Source organism: Rhinatrema bivittatum, chromosome 14 (genome assembly GCF_901001135.1).
Source record: "Rhinatrema bivittatum chromosome 14, aRhiBiv1.1, whole genome shotgun sequence".
NCBI lineage: Eukaryota > Metazoa > Chordata > Amphibia > Gymnophiona > Rhinatrematidae > Rhinatrema > Rhinatrema bivittatum.
The window spans coordinates 39,288,399-39,315,988 of record NC_042628.1 but is presented as its reverse complement, the minus strand read 5'-3'; the positions used below and the strand labels follow the sequence as shown (position 1 = coordinate 39,315,988).

Below are 27,590 nucleotides of genomic sequence, written 5' to 3'. Positions count from 1 at the left end.
TAAATTAGCGCATCTCCTTGTAAATACTATGTTAATAAAGGCATTAGCTACTATTCCCCAATGCAGGGAAGTGTATTAAAGCCTTGAAGGCTTATCTTTTTTTTATTTTTTTATTTTTTTTAAATAATGCTGCAAATGTAATTTCTGGGTCAGAGGTGGAGTAAAGTTAACTCGCATTTCTGGGACCATTTCTGGGTGTGGAGGTCCTGGACTCTGATCTCCCCTGTCTGGGGTGGACCATGCTACCTGACAATCCCAGGTCCGGAACCTCACTGGCACAAGACCATAGACTAACACTTGCCCCAAAAATGTGAGCTAATTCCTGGGTCAGAGATGGAGATTTCTTATCCTAAAAAAATGGGCTAAGCACTGGGATACCCTTTGCCCAGGGAACCCCAAGCCAGAGACCCTCTACCTTGGGATGACCTTCACCCACCTACCCCTACCAACCCACTAACCGCTCCCACCCAACTACCTACATCCCACACCCAATTAACTGTCCCCCCATTCATTCACTAACCTACCTCCAACTCCCCTAACAACCCCCACCAAGCCACGAACCTGCCCTACAGGCCCTCTCTAAACTTACTTTTCCTGGCTCCACCTATCTTCAGTGCTGACCTTTCCAGTTTTGTTTTTTTTTATAATTCTTTATTTTCAAATTTTTGAAAATATACCCAAGACATCAATCTTGTACAGAAAAGAAGTTGTTGACATTACAAATTATAATTCAAGAAAAATAAAAATAAGAATTAAATACATAATGACCAATCAACAAAATTATAAGAATATGGAGGGGACGGAGGAAAGTAATGAAGAGCATCATATAAGCAAATTCTATGTTACAAATCAGATCGCTACACACTAGTACACAACCTTTATTCTATATAGCAGAAGCAGTAGTAGGATTCTGCAGGGATAATGACCGTATAAAGGGTCTGAGCTGGTCTGGTTCTAAATATACATATTGTACATTCCTATATCTTATGCAACACTTAGCTGGATATTTTAACACAAAGCTCGCTCCAAGCTGTAATACCTCTGGTCTCATTTGTAGGAATTCCTTACTTCTCAACTGAGTTACTTTTATAACATCCGGATAAATCCAAATAGGACGACCAAAAAAGGATACCTGCCTATTTCTTAGAAATAATTTTAAAACATAATTTCTTTCAGACAGGAAAGCAAATGAAATAAGGAGAGGCTTCCTTATTTTGATCTCAGTCCAATGAAGTTTCCAAAAAATTTGTTAAGTCCAAATTTTCCATAAGAGGCCCGGCTGCGGCTTGCTCTGTAGTTTCCCTTTGCTGTAGGTAGTAAGCCTTAACGATAACAGGAGTTGCTGCTTCTGGGATCTTTAATATACGATTCATATAAATCTTAAACATATCTAGAGGGGATGTTAAATGTTGTACAGGAAAATTAAGAACTCTCAAATTGTGAGCTCTTAAGGAGTTCTCTATTCCCTCTAATCTTTTATTAGCAATATTCTCAGAAGTTATGAACTTCTGTTGAATTTTCTCTATGGAATCCACTCTCTTTTCCACGCCATCCATTTTTTCATTAAATGATCTTATCAATTTATTATCAGTTATCGTTTGCTCTCTTGTATCCAAAGTTATTTGAGAGGGAGATTTAATAGATGTTTCTATGGATTTCAAAGCAGCGTAATATTTGTTGATGTAGATATCCCAAAACCAGCAGTCATTGCCCTTAAACGGTTTTCTCCCTCCTCCATATTACCTTGCTCGCACCTGGCTGATCCTTGCAGTGAGGAGATTGGTTCTCCCAGCTGTCGACCTTCCATCGGGCGGGGAGCGGCCGCCTCTGTAGTTTTTCCCGGACTGGCCTTCTCCTCTCTCGCCCCGATGCTCTCACCACCTCGAGTCGCCTCAATCGCTCCACCCAGGTTCACCGCCTGGGGAGCCTCAGCTGCGACCGGACTGCTCAGTTCTGCGCCGTTGTTAAATGAAGGTGCAAGCCGCTTCGGCTCACCGGGACTCAACGAGATGTCCGGGGTCAAGGGTGGGTCCGCTTGCTCCAGCGTCTCCGTTCCAGCGACCAATCTCACCGGCGTTAAGGCTGTGGATCCGGCGAAGAATCCGTCGATTCGAGGCTGTGAGGGTTCTAAGGGGGGTAAGCTGTCATCCACCCCCCTCAGTCTCCCTTTTCTTTTTGTATGTGGCATGTTTTAGGCAATTTTAAAAGAAGAAACAGCCAGCCTTCCTCAGCGTTCCTCGCCGATCTAGTGTGCGGCGGCCATCTTGCTCCGCCTACCTTTCCAGTTTTATGTGCATAAATCATGTTTTGTGCATGCTATTCATATTGGGAAAATGTAATAAGGTGTGCTAAGTTAAGCGCATACTATACGTTAGAGCGCATTTTTGGCTGCCAGTGGATTTGCATACCATTAGCTTACGGCACTGGAAGTTAACTCGCTTTCAGCATGTGAGTAAAGAAAATGTATGCTAAAATTTAGCGCACTTTTTATTTTTTAATGATAAAAATGCATTATTGAAAATATAATAAACCAATAAACCTAAAACAGAACAATCTTAAATATCTAGTAAGAGATATGTGGAACTGGCAGAGCAGATCGAACAAGGAGCTGAAAGAGGACAACTCAGTATTAAATTAGAAATGAGCACTTAATACAGGTGAATTCTAATATATTGGTAGGCCTATTCTCAATGCTTTTATGCACGTGATCTTTTGGACACCTTTGATATGTATGCTATGTGGACGAACATTGGTGCCCATTCTTTCAGAAAATCATAATATGATCACCATCGTATATACTCCAAATAGCAAATGTAACCATTGAGGGAAGTGTGTATTATTTCCAGCGACAGGTTACTGTGGCACTGCAATGATCTTAGGCTGGGCTCCAGCAAAAATTTCTCAAACTTCTTTATTAGTGAAAGAAGATCAACTCTTCAATAGGGAGTTTTATTGAGGAGTTGATCTTCTTTGGTTTAACATCATCTGATTATCTGTTAAAGACTCTGAACTCAGTAGAATAACTCTGAACTCAGTAGAATAATGGAATGTTTTTTAACATGTTTCAGGTAATTATTGTCCCTTTGTGATATGGATTTTATATACATGTATGGGTTTGAAGTTTGAATGAGTATGTGTGGAATATAGTATGAATGGATGTTGTATTATGTGGTGATATTTATGGGGTTGAAAATTTGATTTTGTATGGGGTAAAATAAATTTGACAAAAAATGTTTATATGATAAAATGTTTGATGCTGATAGTGTCCTTAGAATATTGATTTGTTAAATTATGTATTGCTAATAAACAGAATATGTTATGTAACTTGTTTATCATTCCTCTGATCATTGTAATGTGTGACTGATATTTTTCAGAGGGTCTGCACATTTTTTGTTTGTTACCTTAGTTTGTAGAAGAGACATCTGAGAAGAGTTATGACAGAGGTCTATAAAATCATAAGTGGAATTGAACAGATAACTGTAAACTGCTTATTTACTCTTTCAAAAAATACCAAGACTAGGGGGCATTCCATGAAGTAAGTAGTACACTTAAAACAAATTGGAGAAAATTATTTTTTATTCATTGCACAATTAAGCTCTGGAATTCATTACCAGAAGATATGGTTAAGGCAGTTAGCTTAACTAGGTTTTAAAAAGGTTTGGACAAATCCCTGGAGGAGAAGTCCATAGACTACTACTAACCAAGTAGATATAAGAAATAGCCACTACTTATCGCAGCCCGATACCAACATGCGGATCTATTTACTGTTTGCAATCTTGTCAGGTTTTTGGACCTGAATTAGCTATTGTTTGAAGCAGGATGCTGGGCTTTAGAGAACGAGAAACTGTGTATGTATGTGTGTTTGGGAGCCTGTGTGAGTGAGAGCCTAAGTGTTCATGCAAGAGCCTGTATGTGAGAGCAAGAGCCTGTATATGTGTGTAAGGGAGGAAAGAATGAAGATAGAAGGAGAGCGAAGCAGAAAGAGAAAAGAGACCCTGAAAAAAGGATTAGGAAAAGACAAACAAGGCGAAAGTGGAAAAAAAGACCAGTTCCAACCGATTAGAAAAATGAAAATATCAAACAACAATAGGGAAAATAAATAGTTTTTAATGAAGGGAATCTGACATCTTTGGGAATGTGCATTTCTTGTGTTTTTGTATTTTGCTCTTTAGAATTCCACTGTTCAACATCTTGTCTATCAGGCTTTCTATTTCAGTTTTGTCTACATATTTCTATTTCTAATTTTTAGTACCTTATATCTGTATTAGGTAAGGGTTGATCTGTGTTCTGCCTGTATGTATCAGAAACACAGTAATTTGGCTAGGATAAAGTTTCTTTGTAAGGATTTATAGCAGTCTGGCTTCTTCTGTTTGCCCAGTAGGTGGTGTATTAATGTTCTAGGGCCTGGTGTAGTATTTGTATTAATGCCTTTTCATAAATAATGGTGCTTATTGATTTCTGAGAGTTAGCCCTGTGATTGTATGGACTGGCAAGGTTGTAGGTGTGTAGGGGCAGGGGGTTGTAGGTGTCTAGATATCGGGCATATCTAGCTAAGTTATCTGGCCTCGTATGGCCATATAACCTTAGACTTAGATATATTCAAAAAAGAATATATCCAGTTACTTTCCATTAAAAAAAAAATTGCTCCCTTCTACCCGTGTGGCCGAGGCCCTATGGGACTGAACTAGCCATCCCCTGAAAATGGGCCACTTCAACCTAGCAATGGCAGCGGTGTCCCCAGAAGAGCTAGGCCTGAATCGTGGTAGGAGGCTACCATGATCCTGATGAGAACCTTGAAAAATAGGTGGGGGGGGGGGGGAGAAGGGAAAGGGTTGGGGTGGGCATTGGATGGGATCCGGAGCCCGTGATTTTGACATTTTGGCACTATAATGTGAAGTTGGAGCAGGAGTTGGGGGAGGGGGGATTCACAGCCATAAAAATTAATTTTCTGCTAGCCAAACTGTTCAGTCAAGGTATGCATCACTCCTCAGGTTTTTTTTGCTGCCCTTCAGTGAGGACCTGTATCACTCACTCCATACTAGCCTACTGGCTTTGACTTGTTCAGAAGTATATATGCAAAACATACAAAAAATACTCTGTTCGCCTCTGACTCATTATGTATAAGTCCCTCTCTCCAGGCGGAGTTATCCTCCTTAGCCTGCTATAAATTAATTTCTTAGCTGTTGCTGCAGTGAGGCCCCAGAAGAAAAGAGGAAAGAAAAAATTCCCTTTTTCTTTCTTTTGACATGGTTTCTGTCTGTGCTAAGCTTAGCACAGACATCCCTGAACTGGGTAGCCAGAGAAAAGACTTTTTTGCCAGAATCTGGCAAAAAATCTCTCATAAACATCTTAATTAGTGACAAGAAACAAGAACATAAACAGCACTGCTTTTCCTTCACAGTTCCAAACACAAAATAGTGATATAACTAACAATTTGGCAGAATTCACTTTCAGTAGGCTTTCTTCTCTCCCCAGGGCCCTTCTGGGTCTAGCTAGTTATACCCCTTCCCAAGGACCTTCATCCAGACCAGGATTCCCTGCAGTCTTGGGCTAAAGGTGGAACTGGGCCAGAACTCTGGATCCAGTCCTTTAAGGTGTTCTGGGGTTTTCTCCTGTATACTCCTTCATAGTTAGATTATGCTTTGAAGCAGTTAACATGTGAATGACTGACTAAATCCTGCATTTTGTGGTGGGTAAATCTCCTTCAGATAGTAGGCCAAGAAGAATAACAATAGGTAGCCGATGTATGGGATATTCCTGAGAATTTCTGACCAAGACATCTGGATAACTGAGCATGCCCACTCACGTTTCATTATGTAGGTGCTCTGTGACTACCAGTTCATAGCTGCTCAGTTCACTGATCAGAATTGTTTTTCAAACACACTCGGATGTGGCATGAAGATGATGAGCTCAAGATCTGTTCTTTGTGTTATCATCAGGAAACAGGTGAGTCCTTCTGCTGATGCTGTTTGCTGGTGCTACCTGATAAAAGGAGTGCTTGAATAAATGCAGCCTGAGCTCTAATATTTTCTGTGCAGTAAACAAATGCGTGAAAAATTGATTTTTGAGCAGACCTGATTTGGAGCACATAGACAACTTGCAGATCTAATTCTCACCAGCAACTTATTGCTGAATACAGAGGTCTTAGTATGAAGTTAATGAGTCACTCAGAATATCTTTTTAAGTCCTGATGTTTACAAAATAAAAACATCATAAATCCTCATATGTTGATTGTAGAAACAAATTCATAATTTATCTGCTACTGGTACATACCATATCACTAAATTATTCTGTGGTCCTGATCAGGCATGCAGCCTCTCAATAGAAAGGGTTGCCATGTTTTTTCCCTACATGTACCCTAGTTGTGCAAGAGACACTGTTCTGTGATATTTAGCTGTGTAAGACTTGGTTTTAAACAGCACATGTTGGGGTTTGTCATTGCATGATTACTACTACTCATGAGTCGTTCTTACTATGGTTTATAGCTAATCCACATGTGCAGAATAATGAAGTATCTGGGCAGCTGGCCAATCCCTTGTGTGATCAATTTGCTCCTTGAATTTCAAGTTGGTGGTAATGCGGCAGAATGCAACAAATGCTTTATGCTGAACTGAAATTTTTTGATGACTTGGCAAATATATGGCCCTATAATACTCTTTGTGCAGGGCCTCTGAAAGTAGTGTGTGATAAAAAATCGGAGGCAGTAGTATATCTTACACTACTGAGAAAAAAAATCCACAACAAGAGCCACTCTAGTGCTGTGGGCACTGGTTTCAAACATGACACAAAGAGGTCCATATTGAGCCACTGTGTGGCTCTGCTAGTAACTGGTTATACTTAACTGGTTAACTAATGCTGTATATTCAGCAGCACAGCGGTGCCTTTGAATATACCCAGGTATCTTAAAGTTAGCTAGTTATGTACAGTGTACATGTGCCGTGCTTTGTGCAGTAGTGCTGACTGACTCGACACACAAAAAAACTGTTAAATAATCACTAACAGACAAAATACTGGCAGCCTGGGTAAGAGTCCTCTCTTTAGTCTCTGTGTGTGCTGTGCTCACCTCATTGTCCAGAGACAAAAAAAAAAAATCACTAGCATTGCCCAACTGTAATCTCCACATTTGTCTCCCACCCTGACCTTTCCCCAGTAAAGGTAAAAATCAAAATCAGTAGCAGTGCACTGCCTCTTCCTGGCACAGAAGTAAGACCACTGCAGCACATAGAAAATTAGAAGCTGTCCTTTACCAGTGTCAAATCCAAACGTTAAGCTTTTTAAAACTGTGAGAGGGCTTCTTTTAGCATGTCGTCCTCTGCGAAGAGCTAGAAAAGAAATACAAACTGCTTCTTGCACATGCTCAGACTTTACAATGGGAGACTGTCTGCATTACTTGATCTAAATAGGAGCTATAGGCTAGTTAAAAAGATGCTACACCATGATTTGTCCCCTGGCTATTTTCATTGCCAACTTTGTTCTGCCTTGACTCTGACGTCAGCTAGGCAAGAGATGGTTGCTATAGTTACCAGTTTTTTATTTTAGCAGTACACAGTCACTGATTTCAACAGGCCATTGAAATGAATGGGTAGAAGAATATTTGTTTCATTTGTGGGATCCCCTTCATTAGTTTTGAGGGGCTATGAATGAAATGAATATGGGAACATTTGTTATGTTTTACCCATTAGTTTCAAACAAATGCACATCCCTATAGTCATATACAGTGGTGGTCTAGCTGTGCCTCAGGTATACCAGCTATGCCTATCTTGGAAGACTGAACCCAGCCATCTTAAAAACATGGAAAGTGAAAACATTTTTTCCTATCCTGAGGAAATCATTGGGGTGGGGGTGGGGGGGGTATTTTTTACACTAATTTCCTGCTTTTTGGTTGGCTATAATAAAGATAGATAAATTCTTAGGGAAACTAAAAACTGAAAATAAAAATTCCTACCTTTGTGCTCCTCTCATTAGCAGTTCTTTCTGTCCTTTATCACATTGCTAGTAACAATCTTCAAGTCACTGGATTCTCTTCAGTAGGGTTGCCAGCTGGATCCATTTGTTTCAGGACAGATTAATCCAGTCCTGATTTTACTGCACTGCATGCAGGGACATGTAGTCCTGCTTCTCTTAGGGAAATCAGAACCATAGGTTCGTGAATGGGGTAAAACCAGAACAGGTTCAGCCTGTCTTGAAAAACACTGCTCCTGTTCAGTTATGCCCAGGAAAGCCAATTTGAATAAATAGCAGAATAACTAACATTGTAGCAAATATTTCAGATAGTTTTTTTCAAGAGGCATAGCTGCCCAGCTTAGAGGCAAGGCAATAATAAGCCTCCTTGCAAAGCTAGCAGTCAAGTACCTACGGGGCTGCACGCTCATTTTCAAAGGGAAATTCCTCAGGGAGTTTCCCTTTGAAAATCCAGCTGGGGACATACAACGAGGGTAGAAAATGCTCACACGCTTTGTGCCTTCATTGAGCCAGGTGCAAAGTATGTGTCGGAAATTACATGCAGAGATTTAAAAATGCAATCTCTGCACATACTTTGCCTTTTCCGGCTTGTCTCCAGCACTATTTTGTGTGTGCAAAAGTGCATATGCTAGTCACGGAATGCATACTTTAACCCTCACAGAAGAGGGATAATGATCAGACAGTTTTTAGGCGGGTAAACGTGGGTATACCCACATAAAAATGTCTCATTATTGTCTCCTAAAGCATTTTTGTATAAAAAATATACTTGTGGTTTACCTTATCTACAAGACTGTGAAAGTTCCTCCTGCACAAACTGCTTTGATCATTTGATATGTCTCTCATGATTAACAATTCTTTCTGCAGTTTTCATCTTGTGAATAGGAAACTCACATTTTTTTTTTTATTGTTCCATTATACCAGGTGTGGGAAGAGTAGGAAATACAAATTTATTTCCGTTCTCATGATTGGTCTCCTTGTTTCATGACACAGCTGATTATTTAATAAGAATTTAATATGCCTGAGCAAGAGCACTATGATTCCTAATTCTGTCACTCCATGTATCATCGGTTATAATGTGCTGTGCCATTTTATGCCTAGCTGATGTTTGATATCCCTTTTAACATATTAATGACTGCATAAAAGGTCCAAATGGTACATACAGTCTGCCCAGCAAAAGTCTTATGGTAATATCTGCCTCGCCGTGCAGGATACCCCCCATGGTTCTCTCAAGGGTAGTAACTGCTGCTCCCCAAGCCTTATGATAACTGACCAAGAGGTCAACTACTGGGTAGCAATTTTATTATTACAAATTAGAACCAAAGACCTTAAAAGGTGAATCTTAATGACCAAAAAGGTTTTGTGTGGATTTCTGGGAGGCACTAACTGGAGAGTTCTAACAAGCAGTGAGAGAGCATGAGCATTAACGTCAGTGGCTCCCACTTTATTATGAGTTGCATAATGTAGCATAAAGGGGTTCATGGCAAAAGATTTTGCTTTGCTTTTTTGTTTAGTTTCAATTTTTTTTCTTTTTTTTTTCTCTTTCATTTCTGTATTTTAGCACATGGCAAAGTAATTTAGCGTTATCTAAAAAAAAACAAATGAAGCAATATTTTGCTGGTTTTTTGTCTAGGAAACGACACAAAACAAAAAAACAAAAAAAAACCCGTCATGGTTTCCCTGTTGTTTAAATATACCATCCCTAAGACACTGATGTAATAAAACTCATTCTAAAATCAGCGTTAAATTTTAGCTCGGGTTTTTGTTAACGCGTGTGGTACAAACCCATGCTTGTGGGATGCAGTAAGGTGATGGCACACAAATGTCTCCCTGAGTAAAATAAAATAAAAAGCCTGCTAAAATTTTGTATATATTTGTTTATTTACAATTATTTCTGTTCCTCCTATAATGAGAGAACCTCATGCTGAGTGGAGTTGAATAACAGCTTTTTATTGCACAATTCATAAAAAAATACGAATAGAAAATAAACTGCAAAATCTGCGTCAAAAAGATGCGTGGGGAGGGGGAAACTGAAAAATCAGTGGAAGGTAAGGCAGCCGTGTAGTTTACCCCTCCCTCGGCATACATAACTTTTTTTTTCACGTCCGTAACCCCAACCCCAGGAATGCTGCAGTAAATCCAGTTTCTTTTTTCCTCAACTGCCCCCCTCCCCGCATTGGCCTTCCCATCACTAGACCCCGGTGCTATCATGGTTTTCTTTTTATTTCCTTTAAACTGCTACCCAGACCCCCCACCCTTCAACCACCACTGCTGCAGCCTGGAGAAGGTGGGCCTGGGCAACGCTGCTGCTGCCCGGGTGATGGGAAAGGCTGCCGCTTCTTGTCCCGTCCCGATCAGGCCGGGTGGTTCTGTCTTCCTCTGCTCCTGGATGCTTACCCTGTCAGCCTGGCTTAAAAGAAAACCAAACCATCAGCAGGCCAGACCTCAGCTCACTCCCTACTGAGGCTTTCTACCGAGTCTTAAAGGAACAGCGCTTAGTTTAAAAAAATACGATTAACCTGAACCATTTATGAAACAATAACGTGGGAAATGTGAATCAGAACTGAGCTTGCATCTCAGCACAGGACACACAGAAGTATCGCTGGGGTTTGTAACAGCGCATCATGGGAAGTTTAACTCCTCCTCCGACTCAAGAGCATACCTGGGTGCTCTCCGGCTTTAACCCGGAGAATCCCGAATTCCAAAAGAATTTCCAGGTCTCCGGGTCAGCACTAAAAATCTCCAGATGCTGCTGTCGCTGCAGCACAAGCACTTGCATGGGCCTGGAAGAGGAAGTCAACTGTCAACTGGGCCTGTGCAGGGGAAGAAGGAGCAAGGGGGGCGTCAAGCACATTACAGCGTTGGTCTATGGAGCAGGAAGAAGGCATGAGGTTACGTCAGCCCACGCCGGAACAAGGAGCAGGGGGGAGCATTGGGCCTGCAAAGTTTTGTATAGTTTTGCTTTGATTATTCTGACAAACCCTACAGATAAAAACTCCCCACGAGGTTTGTATGAATTGCAGGCAGTTTGATTATTGCCTCTGCAATATTCAAAGTAAGACTTAGGGGAGGGGTGTGAATGAGGAAGAACACACAGGAAGTAAAGAGAAGTCAGGAATCATATACTTAAACAGTGAAACTATGATATAGATATATAGATATATAAATCGATAACTGTAATTATTCCAGAACTTACAGCACAAACAACAACTATGTTGTAGATGATCTAGACCGGTGATTCACTGCCATGCGAAAGGCCTAAGTTTGATTCCTGGGCCCAACTCCTGCTCCTCGAGCCAGCTAAGGGATGCTGCAGAAGCAGAGTTCACATCCCCTGGGAAGGATGTTCAATGTTCAATGTTAATTAATATGTTCAATGTTCAATGTAAACCGCTAAATGAAGCGATAGTTCTTGTTTCTTGTAAACCGGGGTGATATGTATTTTATACAGGAACCTCCGGTATATAAACCCTATAAATAAATAAATAAATAAGGAAGAGCCTAAATCATTGCACAAATGTGGCTCCTGACCTGACAGTGCGTTGGCTAGATTAGGTGGAGATTATAAATGTAATCCTTTCTTCCAGTGACTCCCAGAACACCAGGGCACATGAGTCCCTGGTGCCACTTTTACACCCAGACCTTTGCTTCTCCCTCTCTCTCAAGCCACACAGTTTTGTTTTGTTTTTTTTACTGACCCCAGGAGGCCATTCCAACTGGGAGGAGATACACCTCAGTGGCCCTAGATCCTTAGGCAGAAGGCCCACTTCCAGTCTCAACACTATCTCTCTCTCTTGGTACTCACTGTCTGCTGGCTGCACCGGCAGGTACTCTCTATCAGAAGAACAAGCAGACAAACTGGAGTCGAGGTTCAGAATAAATTTTTATTGCAGCAACAACAAAAAAAAAAAAGAAATCAATGCCCAATAGACTTAAAAAAAAAAAAAAAAAAGGCAGCACCAAAGTCCATGGTGGTGCCTGTTACAAAGTGTGATGTTCTCTGAATCAGTATTCACAGGGATTAGGGGCAACTTTAATACCCAGGCTCCTGGGTGATGGGAAGTGGGTTATTGGCAAAAAGAGCAAGCTCAGCCTCTCTGCCGATACTCGAAACTCTTGGGACCTTGAAGGGCAAAATCCAAAAGATCTCTCAATTTTAGTTCCCCTCTTCTCCTCCTGTCAAACCCCATTTTAGTGAGAAGTAAAGGAATGCAGCCCCCTCTTCCTGCTCTCCTCAGGCAGGGGGGGGGGGCTCCCTCCTTATTGAAAACAGGTCAAAAATAAAATCAGCTCTTCTCCCCACTTCACTCCAAAAGCCACTCACAGCCCCTGCCGAGCCCCAGTAGAAGGGGCAGAGCTGACCAGTCCCTCGCTTTGGGAGAAACATCGGGTCCCTTAAGGTTGGTCAAAAAGGGAAAAATAGTGGTAAGGGATGGGGGGGGGGGGGTGTTATCCCTTACATAAATTATGGGAAGAGCCCTGAGGAGTTGGTGCATGAAGGCTTGTGGGGCCAGATCCCAGGTAGAGGATGCTTCCAATTGAGCTGGAAGTCCAGAGGAGCAGGCGGAAACCGTCGGACTGAATCGTGCTTCCCTCCCTCTCCCCAGCTAACTGGGCTGCATTTCTCTGGGAAAATCCACGAGCAGCTCCGAATAATTTAGTGACGTTCCCTGTGAACAACTGCAGATGGCATCTCTCCTCCCTCTAGGATTTTCTGTGGGAATCTGCAGCTTTTTAACCATCTGTGTTATCTGATGCCAAAATTGTCATGCTTAATTCGGAGAGAAAAAGAAAACATTTTGACATTGTATTTTGATGGAATGTAGTTGATATTGCTGTTTTTCGCTATGCATTTTATTTATTTATTTTGTTTCGTTTTTATCTCTGCTGGGCACCCATTGGTTTCTGTGAGTTCCCCACCCCCCAAAATCAAAGATGGGTGTGGCATACCTATGGCTCCCATTCTTACAAGGACAAGAGTCTATTCTCCAGGAGGTACATTGTACCTCCCTGTGACCTCCTGTTCCTCCTGCACATGCTGTCATCTCTCTTGCCCCCAGAACACAAGTGCGGTCAAGATGCAGCACTGGAGGTGGCGGCTTCAGCTTTCTGTTGATATGAACCGAATGGACTTCCCCTTGCTTACCCTAAAGTCACATAATTTTCCTTTCAGAAAACACCCCCCGCCATTAGACCTGACACAAAAATGGACTTTTTTTTTCCTTTCCACTTGACGACTTATCCCTGTTTTGTTGCAAATCTAATTAAAAAAATATATTCCTTGACTGAACTGTTTTAGGCACATTAATCTAAGACAATTCTAGGGAAATCAGTCAGCAGTAACTGCTGATTTAAGAAAAAGAAAATAAATAAAACGGGCACCTGGGTTTCATGGACGAGGTCCACCTATTGAAGAATGACTGTGCTTTTCTGACCAGCCAGACTTTCTAAGGTGAAACTTTTCTACAGGAGGAGATATCTGACAGCACTTCTTAATTATTTGCTATTTTCCACCACCCAGAGCTGTGAGGGACTTTGGGATGTGGCTGCCTGAAGGCTCCTTTTATTAATTTTTTTCTCCTTTGCCTGTAGCAAATGTGTCAGTTGTGCTAGGAGGACTCTGGAATATGTTGAAAGCATCTCCTTTCTGCCTATGACTTGCTTTTTAAATGGAGAGGGTGAAGGGAATGGGGAGCATTAGGCAGCTGGAGGATATTTAGAAATTATTACCTTCTGGTTAGCTGACTGGGCAATCAATCAGGGGTTTTCTTCTGGTACCTGGAGGCTGAAACTTAATTTGCATGCAGAAAATGTTATCGCCAAGAATGATCTCTGTTAGTTTTTTTAAACTTTGCAAGTTCCAAATTTAGCATAATTAAGATCAGAATTGCCTGGGATTTATTACACTGGCATATTTCAGTTATTACCTGCATCAGCAGAGATGCCAGGGATCATGGATGAAAATAGGAATATTTTTGTGACCTTCAGACCAAAATATTAAATTATATTAGACTAATTCTGATATAAATAAGAGAGACTTCATAGACTTTTACAAAGGTCAGTGATGTGGGAGACTGCTTCAAAATAATAATGCATGATGGGACTTGGTATAGAAAAATCTGCATTAGTAGCTCATTAAGGATTTACACCCCTGACATTGAGAAAAAAAAACACTGAGTGGTGACTTTAAATCTTTTGATCTTCCTTCTAGTAGCATCTGAGAGTGTCGCACTATTGTGATTGTTTGGTGTGTGCGGTGAACTGAGGAGGGTATTATCTTTTCAGTGTTCAGGTGTCTTCCTAAAGGTGAGTAGTCCCTTTGGCAATTGTTAGAGTAAGACTTTTTTTTTTTTTTTTTAAATAAAGGGAGGTACCTCCCATCACATTTCTGTGCTTTGAAATGAAGAGATTGAGTAGGGGCACAGAGATACTGGAGACCCAATCGACTGGTACATTGAGAGACATCCTTTGAGTCTAAGGACTATCTTAGCAAATGTTCCTTTGCCTCATTTTTTAACACAATCCTTATCAATATTTTAGTCCGTATTATTCACAAAACTTGCTACTACTGCTACTTAACATTTCTTTGGCACTACTAAGCATATGCGGTACTCTATAGATGAAACAGTCCCAGCTCCCTAGAGTTTGCAATTTAGTTAAGAGACACAAACAAGACACTTTCCTAGTAATCATGCAACTATTTCATTAAAGTACATTTAACAAGAGGGCTAAGATCAGGAAGAGTCTAGGGTATTTGCATCTTAAAACAGTCTCAAAGAGGTGGTTCTCTAAGTAGGAAATGATCAAGGCCGGCTAGGGATCAAGACAAACCAGCTCATGAAGGCCATTCCAGGCACATGATGCTTCAAGATGGCACCGAGTCTAGAATGATCAGTGGAGGAGGAAACTATAGATAAGAGCATTTTACCTGACAAACGGAGGTTACAATGAGAGGTAGCGTGGAACTGTAGAGTGAATGCATTGATAGGTGAGAAATAGTAATTTGAACTGAATGTAGAAGCAGATAGGAAGCCAATGTAGAGCCACGAGAAGACAGGTTATATATTTGTAACAACACTGGAGGATGATAAGTCACACAGCTTAATTTTGAATAGACTGTACCGGAGAAAGATGGCTCAACATGTGAGCTTTGAGGAGGAGATTGCGGTAGTCCAAGCATGGATAAGGATTTTAATAGTGTGTTCAGAAAGGAAAGGGTGTATTTTAATGATATAGTTAAGGAATTGCCATGTTCTAACAATGAATAGACTTAGTTTTTGGGTACTTGCCAGGTTCTTATGGCCTGGATTGGCCACTGTTGGAAACAGGATGCTGGGCTTGATAGACCCTTGGTCTGACACAGTATGGTATGTTCTTATTTGAATATGCGCAGAGAAAGAGAGAGAAGTGTTCAAGATGACCCAAGACTGTGGGCTGAGGTGACAAGGAGAATTATGATAGATATCCACCAAGTCAGGGAAGTGGGTTTAGGAGGAAAGATAAGACAATTCAGTCTTGGACATGTAACTTTTAAGGTGGCAGTGGGACATTCAGGTGTCTATTTCAGATAAACAAGTTGAGATGTGAGACTGGAGTCCAGGTGAAGGGTCCGGTGTAGAAAGATAGATCTGGGAATCATCAGTGTAAGATATTGAAAACATGGGAAGAGATCAAAGCACCAAGGGAATAAGTGTTAAGAAAGAAGAGAGTTCAATATGGCTAGGAGGTTTCTGTTATGATCCCTGCCGCGGAGCTAATCCCCACAAGCAGGCATTTTACCTTTTCGCTGCGTTTTCCTTTGCGGCATGTTGCCGCCGTTCTCGGGCCTCCTGCGCGGCCGGAGCTGCGGACTCAAGTTCTCTCTGCGGCCCAGAGGCCGCCCTGCTGGCTTGTCTTCACCGCAGCTGGAGCCGTGGATTTCCTGTCCCTCTTCGCGGCTGGAAGCCGCCACCATCGTCGCTGACATCTTCGTGGCCTGAAGGCCACACCCCTGGGCTGGAGTAGCGGCTGGAGCCGCCCCGGGGTCTCCTGCAGCGGCTGGAGCTGCTGCCATCATCGGGCCTGCTTCTCAGGCCAGCCCTGCTTCTTACGCGATGACGCTGTGCAGGCCGCTGTCCATGGTCCTGCACAGTTCCTGCTTCCTCCTTCTAGGCGCGCGGCCGCGCCTCTTCACAGAATTTAAAGGGCCAGCCACAGGAAGTGTGGCTGACCCCACCTAGGATTGGATTTCCTGCCTAGCCCTATAAAAGGGCTGTCTTCACAGTACGTCTTGGCCTTGCATCGGAGTTACTTCACTCTGGAGGCTCCTGCCTGCCAGAGCTCCGTCAGGTCTTCTTCGTGGAGCTAATCTTCGTTTCGTCTTCATGTCAAGTCAAGTCTTCATGCCTGAGGTCCTCGTCCAGGTGTCCTGGTATCTTGTCTTGATCCTCTGCTTCCTGATGTCCCAGGTTACTTGGTGTCCTGCCCTTCTTGGTGTTTGCTTCAGTGCTCCTGAGCCTTCTGGTCTTGTCAGGCCCGACTCCCTCAGATGACGTCTTTCCCGAGTTTGGAGTGGCCGGCAGGTGGACTGGTGTCCTGTGCTCCTGAGCCGTCATGTCCTGCCAGCCTTTGTGGAGGTCCGGGCGACCTATGGCTCCGTCATCGAAGTTCTGCCTTGGCTGGATTCTTCCCTGTGCTCGTCCCGTTCTCAGCATGGTCCGTGACCAGCCTCCTCGGGCTGTGTAGGGTGCGCAGTGGGACAGGGTGGTCCGCGACCAGCTCATTGGGTCCGCCCGTGAAGGTGGGCTGAGTAGGGCGCCCCGAGAGATAGTGCCAATGTCCTTCCACCCAATCTCTCATCTCATTTGGACTTTGTCAAGTTCCTCATCTCGTCCTGGATGCCGTTGCATCAGTCTTTGGTGTCATGTCAATGTCTTGTTCCTGATGTCGTCGCATCAACCCTGGACCGGGATGCCGTTGCATCGACCATTGGTCCGTGATGTCCTCGCATCAGCCTTGGGGTCATGTCTTGTTCCAGCCCTCGTCTCTGATGCCGTCCGCATCAGCCTTGGTGTCTATTTATTTATTTATTTTTAGTTTTTAATATACCGATGTTCCTGTATAATATACGTGTCATGTCTTCGTCTGCTATGCCGTAGCATAGACCTTGGTGTCATGTCTTCGTGTCAAGGCTCGTCTGCCCTCATCCTCAGGCCAGGCATGCTGCTCCATGCCGATCCATGCGGCAGGTCCGAAAGGGCTCGGAATGGTCGGAGGACCATTCACATTCCAACATCATCCTGTTGTTAGCCTTGGGAGCTTGCCGGCCTAGCGGAGGGTAAGACCGTCTGCCATAGTGGAACACGCCGTCAACCCTCGGTTCGGTCCTGGATCCATCTGGGGTCGGGCTGAGGCCCAAGGGCACACTAAACCCCCCCCCCCTTTGTAACAGTTTATTGTCACAATGTGGTTGTTTTTTTAAATTATGTAACATTTTAAAATAAGATTTTGTTGGTTTTAATGACTTAATATTATACATATTGTTTGTTTTGTGCATGGTTTAATTTCTTCTTACTCCCTGAGATATAGATGATAGGCATGTAATTAAGTTGTAATAAATGATGATAAATGAAATAACAGAGCCTTGGGGCATGCCAACTGATAATGGAATAGTGGTGGCTGAATATACTAAAGATGCAATGGGAGAGAACAGAGAGAGAACCAAGATAGAATGACATCCCGGAATCTAAGACAGCACACATTGTCGAGAGTAGATGGTGATTAACAGTGTCAAAAGCAGCGGGTAGTTTGAGGAGGTTGAAGGTTGAGTAGTAGCCTCTGGCCTTGGCCATGAAGAGGTTACTAAAACTTTGAGCAGGGTCATCTCAGTGAATGGAGAGGATGGGAGCCATTTAAAATTTTGAATTACTGTTTGTATCAAAATGAACATCATAAGAAGAGCCACGACACAGGTGAAAGTCAAATGCAATGTGTATGAACAAAAAACAGTTCCCACCAGTTATTCTTGGGGGGCAAGGAGGTGGAGAGTAAGGTTGTTCCAGATTCATATTACTCCCTTACCCATATTCCACGTATAATACTTAGGATAATGTTCAAAGGGACTTCTGTGGGTAAAACAGTGTTTTATGCACAGAAATGGCCTTATTCAAACTTGCCTGCCCAATACATGGTTAACTTGGGCATTTGTCATGTTTTATGCATAAGTTTGCCTTGGACTGAGGGGAGACATTCCTGGGGACAGGCATGCACTTATGTGCATACTTTTGCTTTTTCAAAAATACGAGCATAACATTTCTCCCTAAAATTTCTGTGTACAGTTTAGCAGGTATAATTTGTGTATGGGTGATTCTGGAGTGACAATTTTCAAGTACTTTTCTTTGGCAAATTGTTGTCACTTACACATGTATTTGTTGTCTCTAATTCAGGTGGGCTGTTACAAAATTATCCCCACAAAGTCTAGCCTCCTGGGACCTATATTCATTATCAGCACAAGTGTCTTGATCTTGTTCCCTCTATATACTACTAGTTCAGACTAGAGAACTTGATGTAGTGCTATCAATTCCTGTCCTGTAGATCCTTTTACAATGTTATGCTGTTTTTGCCAAGGCACCCTATTCCCGGGACTTCCTGACCTAGTCATTGGTAGCTGGGGCTGCTTGCTATTTGTCTTTAATAGCAGTTACACAGCTGACAGCTACTATGAGTTGCAATATCAGCTGAATTTTTATATTTGGCAATGTTTCCTTTACCCCAAAAGGTAACAGGATATGCTTATTAATTTATACAGTTTCTTTTCCCTTGTAATAGAATCTTCTCCCTCCACCATCATACCCAATTCAGACACCAGTTAATTTGAGAAAACGAAATCCAAATTATGCTTTGGCAGATCAGTGATGAGGGCGAGGGAGGGAAATCACTAGAGATCAAGTAAGGTCTCTGTGGGTAGAGGCAACTGTGAGCAAACCAGGTGGACCAAGAGGTGCCTGTCTGCCAAAGCTATTCTGCATGCAGACAAGCATCTTAATTACATAAGATTGGAAAGGTGTACTCTATAGGGTACACAACCTTTCCAAAGACATTCTTTACATTGAACATCAATTTCCAAACTGCATTTGTGTGTATGAAAGAGAGACACAGGGAGGCTTTGGTTTATGTGAGCGAGAGTGAGATTTTGCTTTTATGTGTGTGAGAGAGAAGGTGGTTGATTTTGTGTGTGTGTGTGTGTGTAACAGACGAAAGAATTGTGGATGATTCTTTGTGTGAGGAGGAAGAGGCTGTTTGTGTGTGTATTTGAGAGAAAGCTTGAATGTGTTTATGTATTTGTGAGTGTTGGTGACAGATGCTATCGTGTGTGGGGGTGGGGGTGTCAGGAAGAGACTGTTTTTGTGTATGAGGAGGCGGTAGTGTATGTTTGAAAAATGGAGTATGTGCATGTGTTTGAGAGAGAGTTTGAAGTTTCCGTGTATATTGGTGACAGAGATGCTGTCATGTGTATGAAGTTGTATAACTCGTTCTCTGTATGATGTTGTTGTTGTTCGCTGTAAACCGGGGTGAAGGCACTATGCTATACTTCGGTATATAAAAGAATATAAATAAAAATAAAATAAATGTGTGTATGTGAAATAGAGAATGTCTGTGTGTGTGTGTGTGTGTGTGAGTGGATAGATTTGTGTGTGTTGGTGTCTAAGAAGAGGAGGGAGTGTATGTTTGAGAAGTGGAGTGTGTTTATACCTTTGCTGATTTCTGTGCGGGTCCTTTTCCTCCAAATTACGCTCATAGTTTTCCCGTTATTGGTCGATTTCTGTGCAGAAAGTCCATGGCATACGAAAAAAAAAGTGACTGTGGACTAGGATGTGGAAACGGAAATCATCTTGCTGCATCTGATATAATTAGCATAGATGCCTTTTTTCTGATGCTGCAGAACTTCAACCCATATAAGCTGAAAAAGGAGACAGATGGAAATCAGTGTCAACATAAAGGGTTCTTCCTACAAAGAGCTCCTAAAAATTTCTATTTGGATGAGATAGTATTTAACATTTTTTTATAGTTACTTTCACTTAGTTATTCTCACTTTTACAAATCCAAGCTAAGATGCTACTGTGCTGTTCTACAGCAGAATCCCATGCACATCTTACGCAGGTGTGTGAGTGTGTGGATGTATGTGTGTGTATATATAATATAATCAAAAGGACCACTTATTTAGTTACTAATCCTCACCTTAGTTAACTATACAATACAATCATATATGAGGATAAATCAAGTACATCTAACCTGTTATTCAAATTTCTATTTTGTTTTATTTTTTCACAATTGTTTTCTCAAAAACATACACACAACAGAATTCCTTCTTCTTATTACATATAAATCTACCCTAAAATCATTACAGATACTATTATTTCCCTAAAATGCCCACCAATCTGAAAAATGTCCGTGTTTTTCTTTTCCACAGGATGTAACTCAATCAAATTGTAGCATTCCTTCCTTTCTCTGGTTGAACAAAATTTCAAACCTCCTATATTTTGCCAGATGTGTTCACAACTGTGTTCACAAAGATTCACACACCCCAACATAGAGGCCTCGATGTTTCACCACCCAGACGGCTTGGAAGGAATGGGGTTGGGGGATACAGGTGTGTAAAGAGGGATTAGGGGAAGTGAGTGTGTGTATGATATGTTGAATGGGGGGAGATGAGAGAAGGGGGCATCTGGGATGGTGAGAAGGAGGGAGAGAGATAGTATATAATATCTCAAGGGGGAATATGCCATGAACAATTCAACAGGAGAAATTTTAAAACGGGGAGTGGTGGTGGTGATAGAGTGGCTGGGTGATCTTATTTATTCCAAAAGCAATATAAAATTTTAAAATAATTTCAGATATTAGAACAAAAAAGAAAAAGCCCTAGTAACAAGAATAAAAGGGAAAGCAATAGAGCCAAAAATCTGGCAAGTTAATAAATTGAAAAATCTGGCTGATGATGTTGCCCTAAGCTTACTTTCTCTAGCGATCTCTCTGCACACATACCCGCATTTGGGAAGAGCTGTATTTCACTCACCCTGAGATTTGCTGGTAAATGGAGTGAGTGAGCCATTAGTGAAAGGGGTATGGGCAATCAGACCCACAACTCAATGTTATCAACAGCATACTGTATATATTTGTTGGTTGCACACACGCCCTTCTCTGCGCCACACTCTCCCTTCTCTTCTTGGTGCCCTTTTGACCTCCTCTCCTATCCCTCTGTCCCTTCAGGTTCAAGCCAAGTGGCAGCAGAGTAAATGAAACCTTCGTACAACCTTCGGCTTCACTTTAGTATATCAGTATACAAGGATGCATGGGCTGCTGCCAGTTGACTTAAACTTTCTTTACAGCTGTAACTAGAGGTAGCTCTCCAGAACGTAACAATCCAGGCTTATTTTAATAGGTATGGGGTTGCCCAGGGAAACTGGGAGCTCTCCAGGAGCCCTGTTGGAATTTAAAAAAAACCCTGAAACGTCAGGTCAGATCTGGAGAGTTCTCAAATATATATGCACCGTCTGTCTTTCCTTACGGCGTAGAGGTTAGTGGCCCCTTATAGATTAACAGATTTATTGAAGCATAAGCATTCAAAGACAAGGATCCACTTCGTCAAATACATAAAGTGTAGTGGAGGAAGTGGGCATATTTACAAGCTGAAGGAGTAGATGGAAGGGGAAGGATAAAAGCTTCGGAGCATTGCTGGGAGAGGGCATAATTCTCTTAGCATAATTCCAGTACTTAATACATGTAGTGGGTTAGGAAACCAGTCCATATTCAGGCCCAGGGTGATGGTATTCAGCCTTGTTTCATGTCGGAGTTTGCCTTGAAGCACTTTTCTAAGGGTATGGAAACCTTAAGATTAGGGCTCTCAGTCTTTCGATTCGGCAGCCATGAAGAAGGGCTGTGAAATACGTTCCTTGTCATGGAATTGGCCTGTCCTGACGTGGACCCCCATTCCCTGGAGACCAGGGGGGCCAAGCTGAGCTGAGGAAACAGTGGCTGGCCAGTATGTACCTTTTGCAACTCTCCACCCTCCCCCCCATATTCACAGACTTATTTTCCCTTTCATCCACAGTGATTGAGACAACTGTTTTGACTGCAGCTTTGAATCAAGTAACATTATGGGTGTCTGCATAATTCAAGCAGTGGTGGTGAAGGACAGGGTCTGAGGTGCTATCTCCTAGGTCATCTCAGTCAGCGTGGGAGGTGGGATTGGTGACCTAAAGAGAAGCTGGTGAATGACAGGGTTGTATGAAAGAAGTGTTGGGATGATAGGGGGTGAAAGTGGGGCTGGGGGAATACAGGTGTGTAAAAGAGAGGGATTAGGGGAAGTGAGTGTGTGTATGGTATATTGAATGGGGGAAGATGAGAGAAGGGGCACCTGGGATGGGGAGAAGAAGGGAGAGAGAGAACTGAAATGGGAAAAGGACAGGAGAGAAATGGAAAGAGGATGGAGGAAAGGGGGGGAGCAAGGCTGAAGAGGGAGGAGGGACACTCCCCCTCTCCTCAATCCAGATCCCCCAAAGATCCCAAAGCCGCCACCTCTCCTCATTCCCTGTCTCTGATCTTCCCTACTTCTCTTCTCCATCCGGGATATTCCCCCTCCCCCCCCCCTCCTTCATCGATCCTCTCTCTTTCTCTTCTCCTTATTCCTCCCTATCCTCTTCCCGTCCCCAACCTGAAATCTCCTTTTTCTCCTCCCTGGACAAATACCTGAGATCCGCCACCCATAAAACTCTCAAAAAGAACAAAAATATTATACAAACACAACAAAAGGTTAGAAAATTACTTAATTTTATTGTGCAAAATAATTTTACATCAATATGCAAAATTACTAAAATCAGTGCAATCACAAAAAAAAAAAGTAAAAACATCAGTGCAAATGTGTCACAGAATTGCCACAGAATTTGAGTAGCTTTGTTGCATAGTTTTTTTAACTCTTGCCATGGAATCTATCCCTGACGTGCCTCAGGAAACTGAGGGATTGTGTTTAACATCGGTTTCAGAGTATCCTGGGAGGATGAAATGTTCTCCTACTGCTTTCTGTATGTTGCCATTTCTTATGCTAGATGTGTGTCCATTTATTCTTTTTCAATGGGATTAACCTGTTTCTCCTATGTAGACAGTAGAGGGGCATTGCTGGCAGGAAATGGTTTATATTACGTTGGAGGAAGATATCATGTGGATGAACCTCTGATAACGTAGCTGATCTTACTAGGGCTGTAATAATGTGCATTTGAGGATGGTTGGCACATGGGTTTGTGCAGTTGCTGGCTGTTTCTGTTGTTATATGGTTGCTGGTGAGTATATACATTTGTCAAGAAACCAGGACAGGGTCTACCACCTAAGGCCTGCCTGTGAGAGGGTGATATCATTGTCCAGGATGAGTTGTAGATCCTTGATGATACATTTTAGCAGTTTTAGCTGGGAGCTACCAGAGGTGTTCTGTTATTTTCTTTTCTGAGATAGTCTTGTAATAAATTGTCCCTTGGTATTCATCAGGCCCTATTGATCTGTTTTGTTTTGGGGGGTTTTTTTTTCACTTTGCTGGTTAGGTATCGTAACCTAAGAAATATCTGATGTTGCTCTATGAGACGCAAGGCCCTCTCAGAAGGGTGCATTCTGCAGTCAGTGGGTTTCCTCCTGCACATTGTGACCCATAGTTCAGTTAATTATGTTCTCTCCATACACTGCTCTGCATATTGGAACCTCAAATAACTGCGATGTCCTCTCCCAGCACTGTTAGTAGACTAACATGGCTATCCCCTCTGGCTGAGTCAGTGGATCTTGGAAATCCAGTCTCTAGTCCCATTAGTAACAGTGGAGTGACAGTAGAATTTGCCTTGCATGCCATTTTCAGCAGCTGTAGATTTTTCACTGGTACATATGCTGTAGAAAAAAAATATATTGAACAGTTATAAGCTAATATGCAATAAATAGTGCATATGAAATTAAACAAGATATATTTTAATGCCTGAACCAGAGTAACACAAGACTTGATATTCATATTTAGTTTCAATCTTATTCCCAGCTCTCTCACTCTGTCCTATTCCCCTTCCCAAAACAGAAATTTCACCTTTCCTCTCTGTTGTTTGCTTGGCCACAAAATCTTAACACAGCATGTCTTTGCTGGTATCAGAATTTTTGAGTAATGTTGAATAAAGCTCTGAGATTCTTTTTTTTTTTTTTCTTCAGAAAAACATACCATTCTCATTAAAAGAAAAGCATTTTTAAAACTGGCAATGATAAGAGAGCCCACCCGCACGAGCTTCGCCAGAGGCTGACTCGCCATGTTAGAATTCTGTTTTAGCCGTTCAGAATTTCATTCACAGACAGAAAAATTCCTTTGAACGCTCAGGAGAGTGACGTTCCAGCCTCATTAGTCAGCCCGCAGGATCCGAATATACCTCCCTGACAATGATTCAATAATGCGGCTTCTAGCCTCATTTGCAGTGGGGTGACATGACAGCTAGCTTTCTGTTAGTCTCCTGGTGGTGGTTTTCTTTCTAGTAATTTGGTGGAGACTGGTACTTAAAAGAAATGATGCGATAGCGCGCAATGTGGACAACGTTTAGGCTTTGTGTACGTCTTTGACAATGTATCTCAATCCAAATATGAACCTCCATGATAGTCTATTTTATTATTTTTTGGTTTTTAAGTTTAAAACAATTTATATCTCTCACATGGGGGTACATAAGAAACATACATTATTTAGTTACACATTTTATATATTTTCTCGTTCCATTTATAGATCACAACGGTTTACAAAGAGACATTCATAATTATAACACAATTAACAGACAAAAACGGATTGGTTACAGAAGTGGTTATAGAAAGGATGGCAATTTATCTATCAAATCTATCGAAACCAATTTTCTAGTACATAATACATATTCACATTTATCTAGTACAAAAAGCATAGAGTTTGGATAATGAAAATACGAAGTTATGGTTTTAATATCTTTGTCAGTGAGTTGTTTTGAGGATCTTACATTCTGTTGTGTGATTTATACTTCAAGGCTCGATTAATATCTTTTTTGTCCTTCTTATTTTGTGGTTCTGTAAATTCTGATGTTTCTAGGCTAAATTATATGCACCTCTGAACAGCCATGTTTTTAATTCATTTTTTAATTTTTGTCTGGTAAAATCCACAATGCCTCAGGCAGAGAGTTCCAGAGCTTTGGACCTGCTATGGAAAACACTCGAGCTCTTATTTGTGTCAAATGTGTGTGCTATGTTGAGAGAATAGACAATAGTCCTTTATTTTGAGATCTTAGTGTTCGTTGAGGATTGTAAGGTTGTAGAGTTGTTCCTAATAATCCGGTGGTGGTGTGAATGATGTTGAATATTATCATTAATACTTTAAAGTAGATTCTGAATTGTACTGGTAACCAATGCAGTGATATCAGCACTGATTTAATGTGATCATATTTTAGTTCCTATTAATAGTCTTGCTGCAGCATTTTGCAATAGTTGTAGTGGTTTTAAGTGTCTTGATGGAAGACCTAGTAGTAAGGAGTTGCAATAGTCAAGGTTTGAAAAGATTGGAGTTTGCAGTACAGTACAGAAGTCTGCAAGAGTTAATAGTGGTTTCAACCAATGTAGAATACGCAACTTGACGTAACCTGTCTTGATTAATTTACTGATGTGCATTTTCATTGTAAGGTTCTCATCTAACTGTATACCTCAATCCCGTACTTGATTTGAGGGATTAATTTGAAAATTACTCAGGTCTAGAGCAGGTAGTTTAACTGTTGGAGAGTTCCTGCTCAGCCAGATGATTTCTGTCTTTTTTGTGTTTAATGTCAGTTTAAGTTGTGCTAATTCTTGTAGCATTGCTTTCATATATGTAGAGAGTATTGAGGCTGTGTATTCAAAAGATCTAGAGAATGTAAGTCGGCATATAAAAAGAAATGTATTCCTACATTTGTTAGTAATTTACACAGTGGGAGCATGTAAATGTTGAATAGTGTTGCTGAGACCTGAGCCTTGAGAGACACCTGTATCACACTTGGAATGTTCTGTTGGATAAAAAGTAGGTGAACCATCTGTGAACCATGCCATCAATCCCTGTTTCTCATCTGAAAACATAGCAGGGTATGGTCTACAGTGTCAAATGTGGCTGTTAAGTCAATTAGCACAAGGCAATAGGATTCATCTGTTTCAAGCCCTTTTAATACTGAGTTTGTTAATGAGAGTAGTAATGTCTCGGTTGAGTGGTGTTTCCTAAATCCAAATTGGTTTGGGTAGAGAATAATTTGATCATTCGGGTGATTTGCAAGCTGTGATAACACTGCTTTCTCAGGCACTTTTGCTAGAAATGGCAAGTTGGATATTGGACTATAGTTGTCCCAGTCAACATTTCTACTGGACTTATTTTTTAGGATCGGTTTTATTCCTGCTTGTTTTAATTCATGTGGTATAATTCCTTATGATACTGAGTGATTAATTAAGGTTGTGGTTGTTGGAGTGATGACCTGGTGTATTTGTTTCAAGGAACTAGCTGGTATTGGGTCATGAGGGTGAGTAGCTGGTTTAATTTTATTAATGATTTGACTGATTTCTAGTTTCGATACCCTGTCAAATATGAACCATTTAAGTATAGAGAGTAATCATTTGTTGTAAAACAAGAATAGCCAAAATGAAAAACTATTCATATGAAAACTAAGAGAAAGGTGTCTGCAAGCCTGACGGTGTATCTGCAAAGTAGAAGCAGATCACCTGGTCATCTCGATCATCCACCTTGACAAGAGACTGTTGTTCATCATCCGACCTTTTGAAAAATGTGTTTATTTAAAAAGAATTAATTGAGACAGTGATCCATTGATAAATCTTTTATTTGCAAGTTTAAAAAACTGTTCAAAAAATGATCGAGTTGTCCAGGTGATCTGCTTCTACTTTGCAGATACACCGTCAGGCTTGCTAACACCATCTCTTGGTTTTCATATGAATAGTTTTTCATTTTGGCTATTCTTATTTTATGATGAATGATTGTTCCCCTTGGTTTGACTCTGTGATTAATTTGTGGGGTAACTATTGACTTTCTTCTCTATTTGGTGGACCATTTAAGTATGTCATTTGAATCTTCTGGTGTTTTTGTTGGGGAACTGACAGTGAATTGTTTTTTCAACTTGTTGATTTTGTCTGAGTGTGGTGGCATATTCATTGGAAGAGGTCTTAGTGAAGTTCTAGTTTCTCGAGATTGAAGATGACTGGTCCTTAATTAAATTTTTTACAGTCTCAAAGAGCAGTTTTGAATAAAATATAACTCTGTGAATTTGTTTACCATAGTATTCTTTTTTTATTTTATTAATTAATGTATGATATTTTGTAAGGAAAGATTTATATCTTCCTAGGGATTCAGCCGATGGGCATTTCCGCCATTGTTTTTCTAGTTTTCTTAGGATCAGTTTAGTGCTTCTTAATTCCTCATTGTACCATGGCTTCTTGTATTAGGGGTTATTCCTTTCTTTGTTAATAGTTTTTGTCTGGCGTGGACTAAGATTTTCAGCTATTTCATTTACTAACTTGTCCCAGGAATCAAATGTCGATGTGTCATTGTTTTGATTTAGTTCATGGATCTTTTTTCTATTACTTCTGAAAGTACTTCTATTTCTATC

General features: G+C 41.3%; 1 protein-coding gene across 8 annotated transcripts in view; it reads left to right on the top strand.

Annotated features, from left to right (window-relative positions):
- LOC115075772 (ankyrin repeat and fibronectin type-III domain-containing protein 1-like) overlaps positions 1-27,590 on the top strand; it is a 1,084,545-nt gene that overhangs the window by 601,100 nt on the left and 455,855 nt on the right. The window lies entirely within an intron of this gene.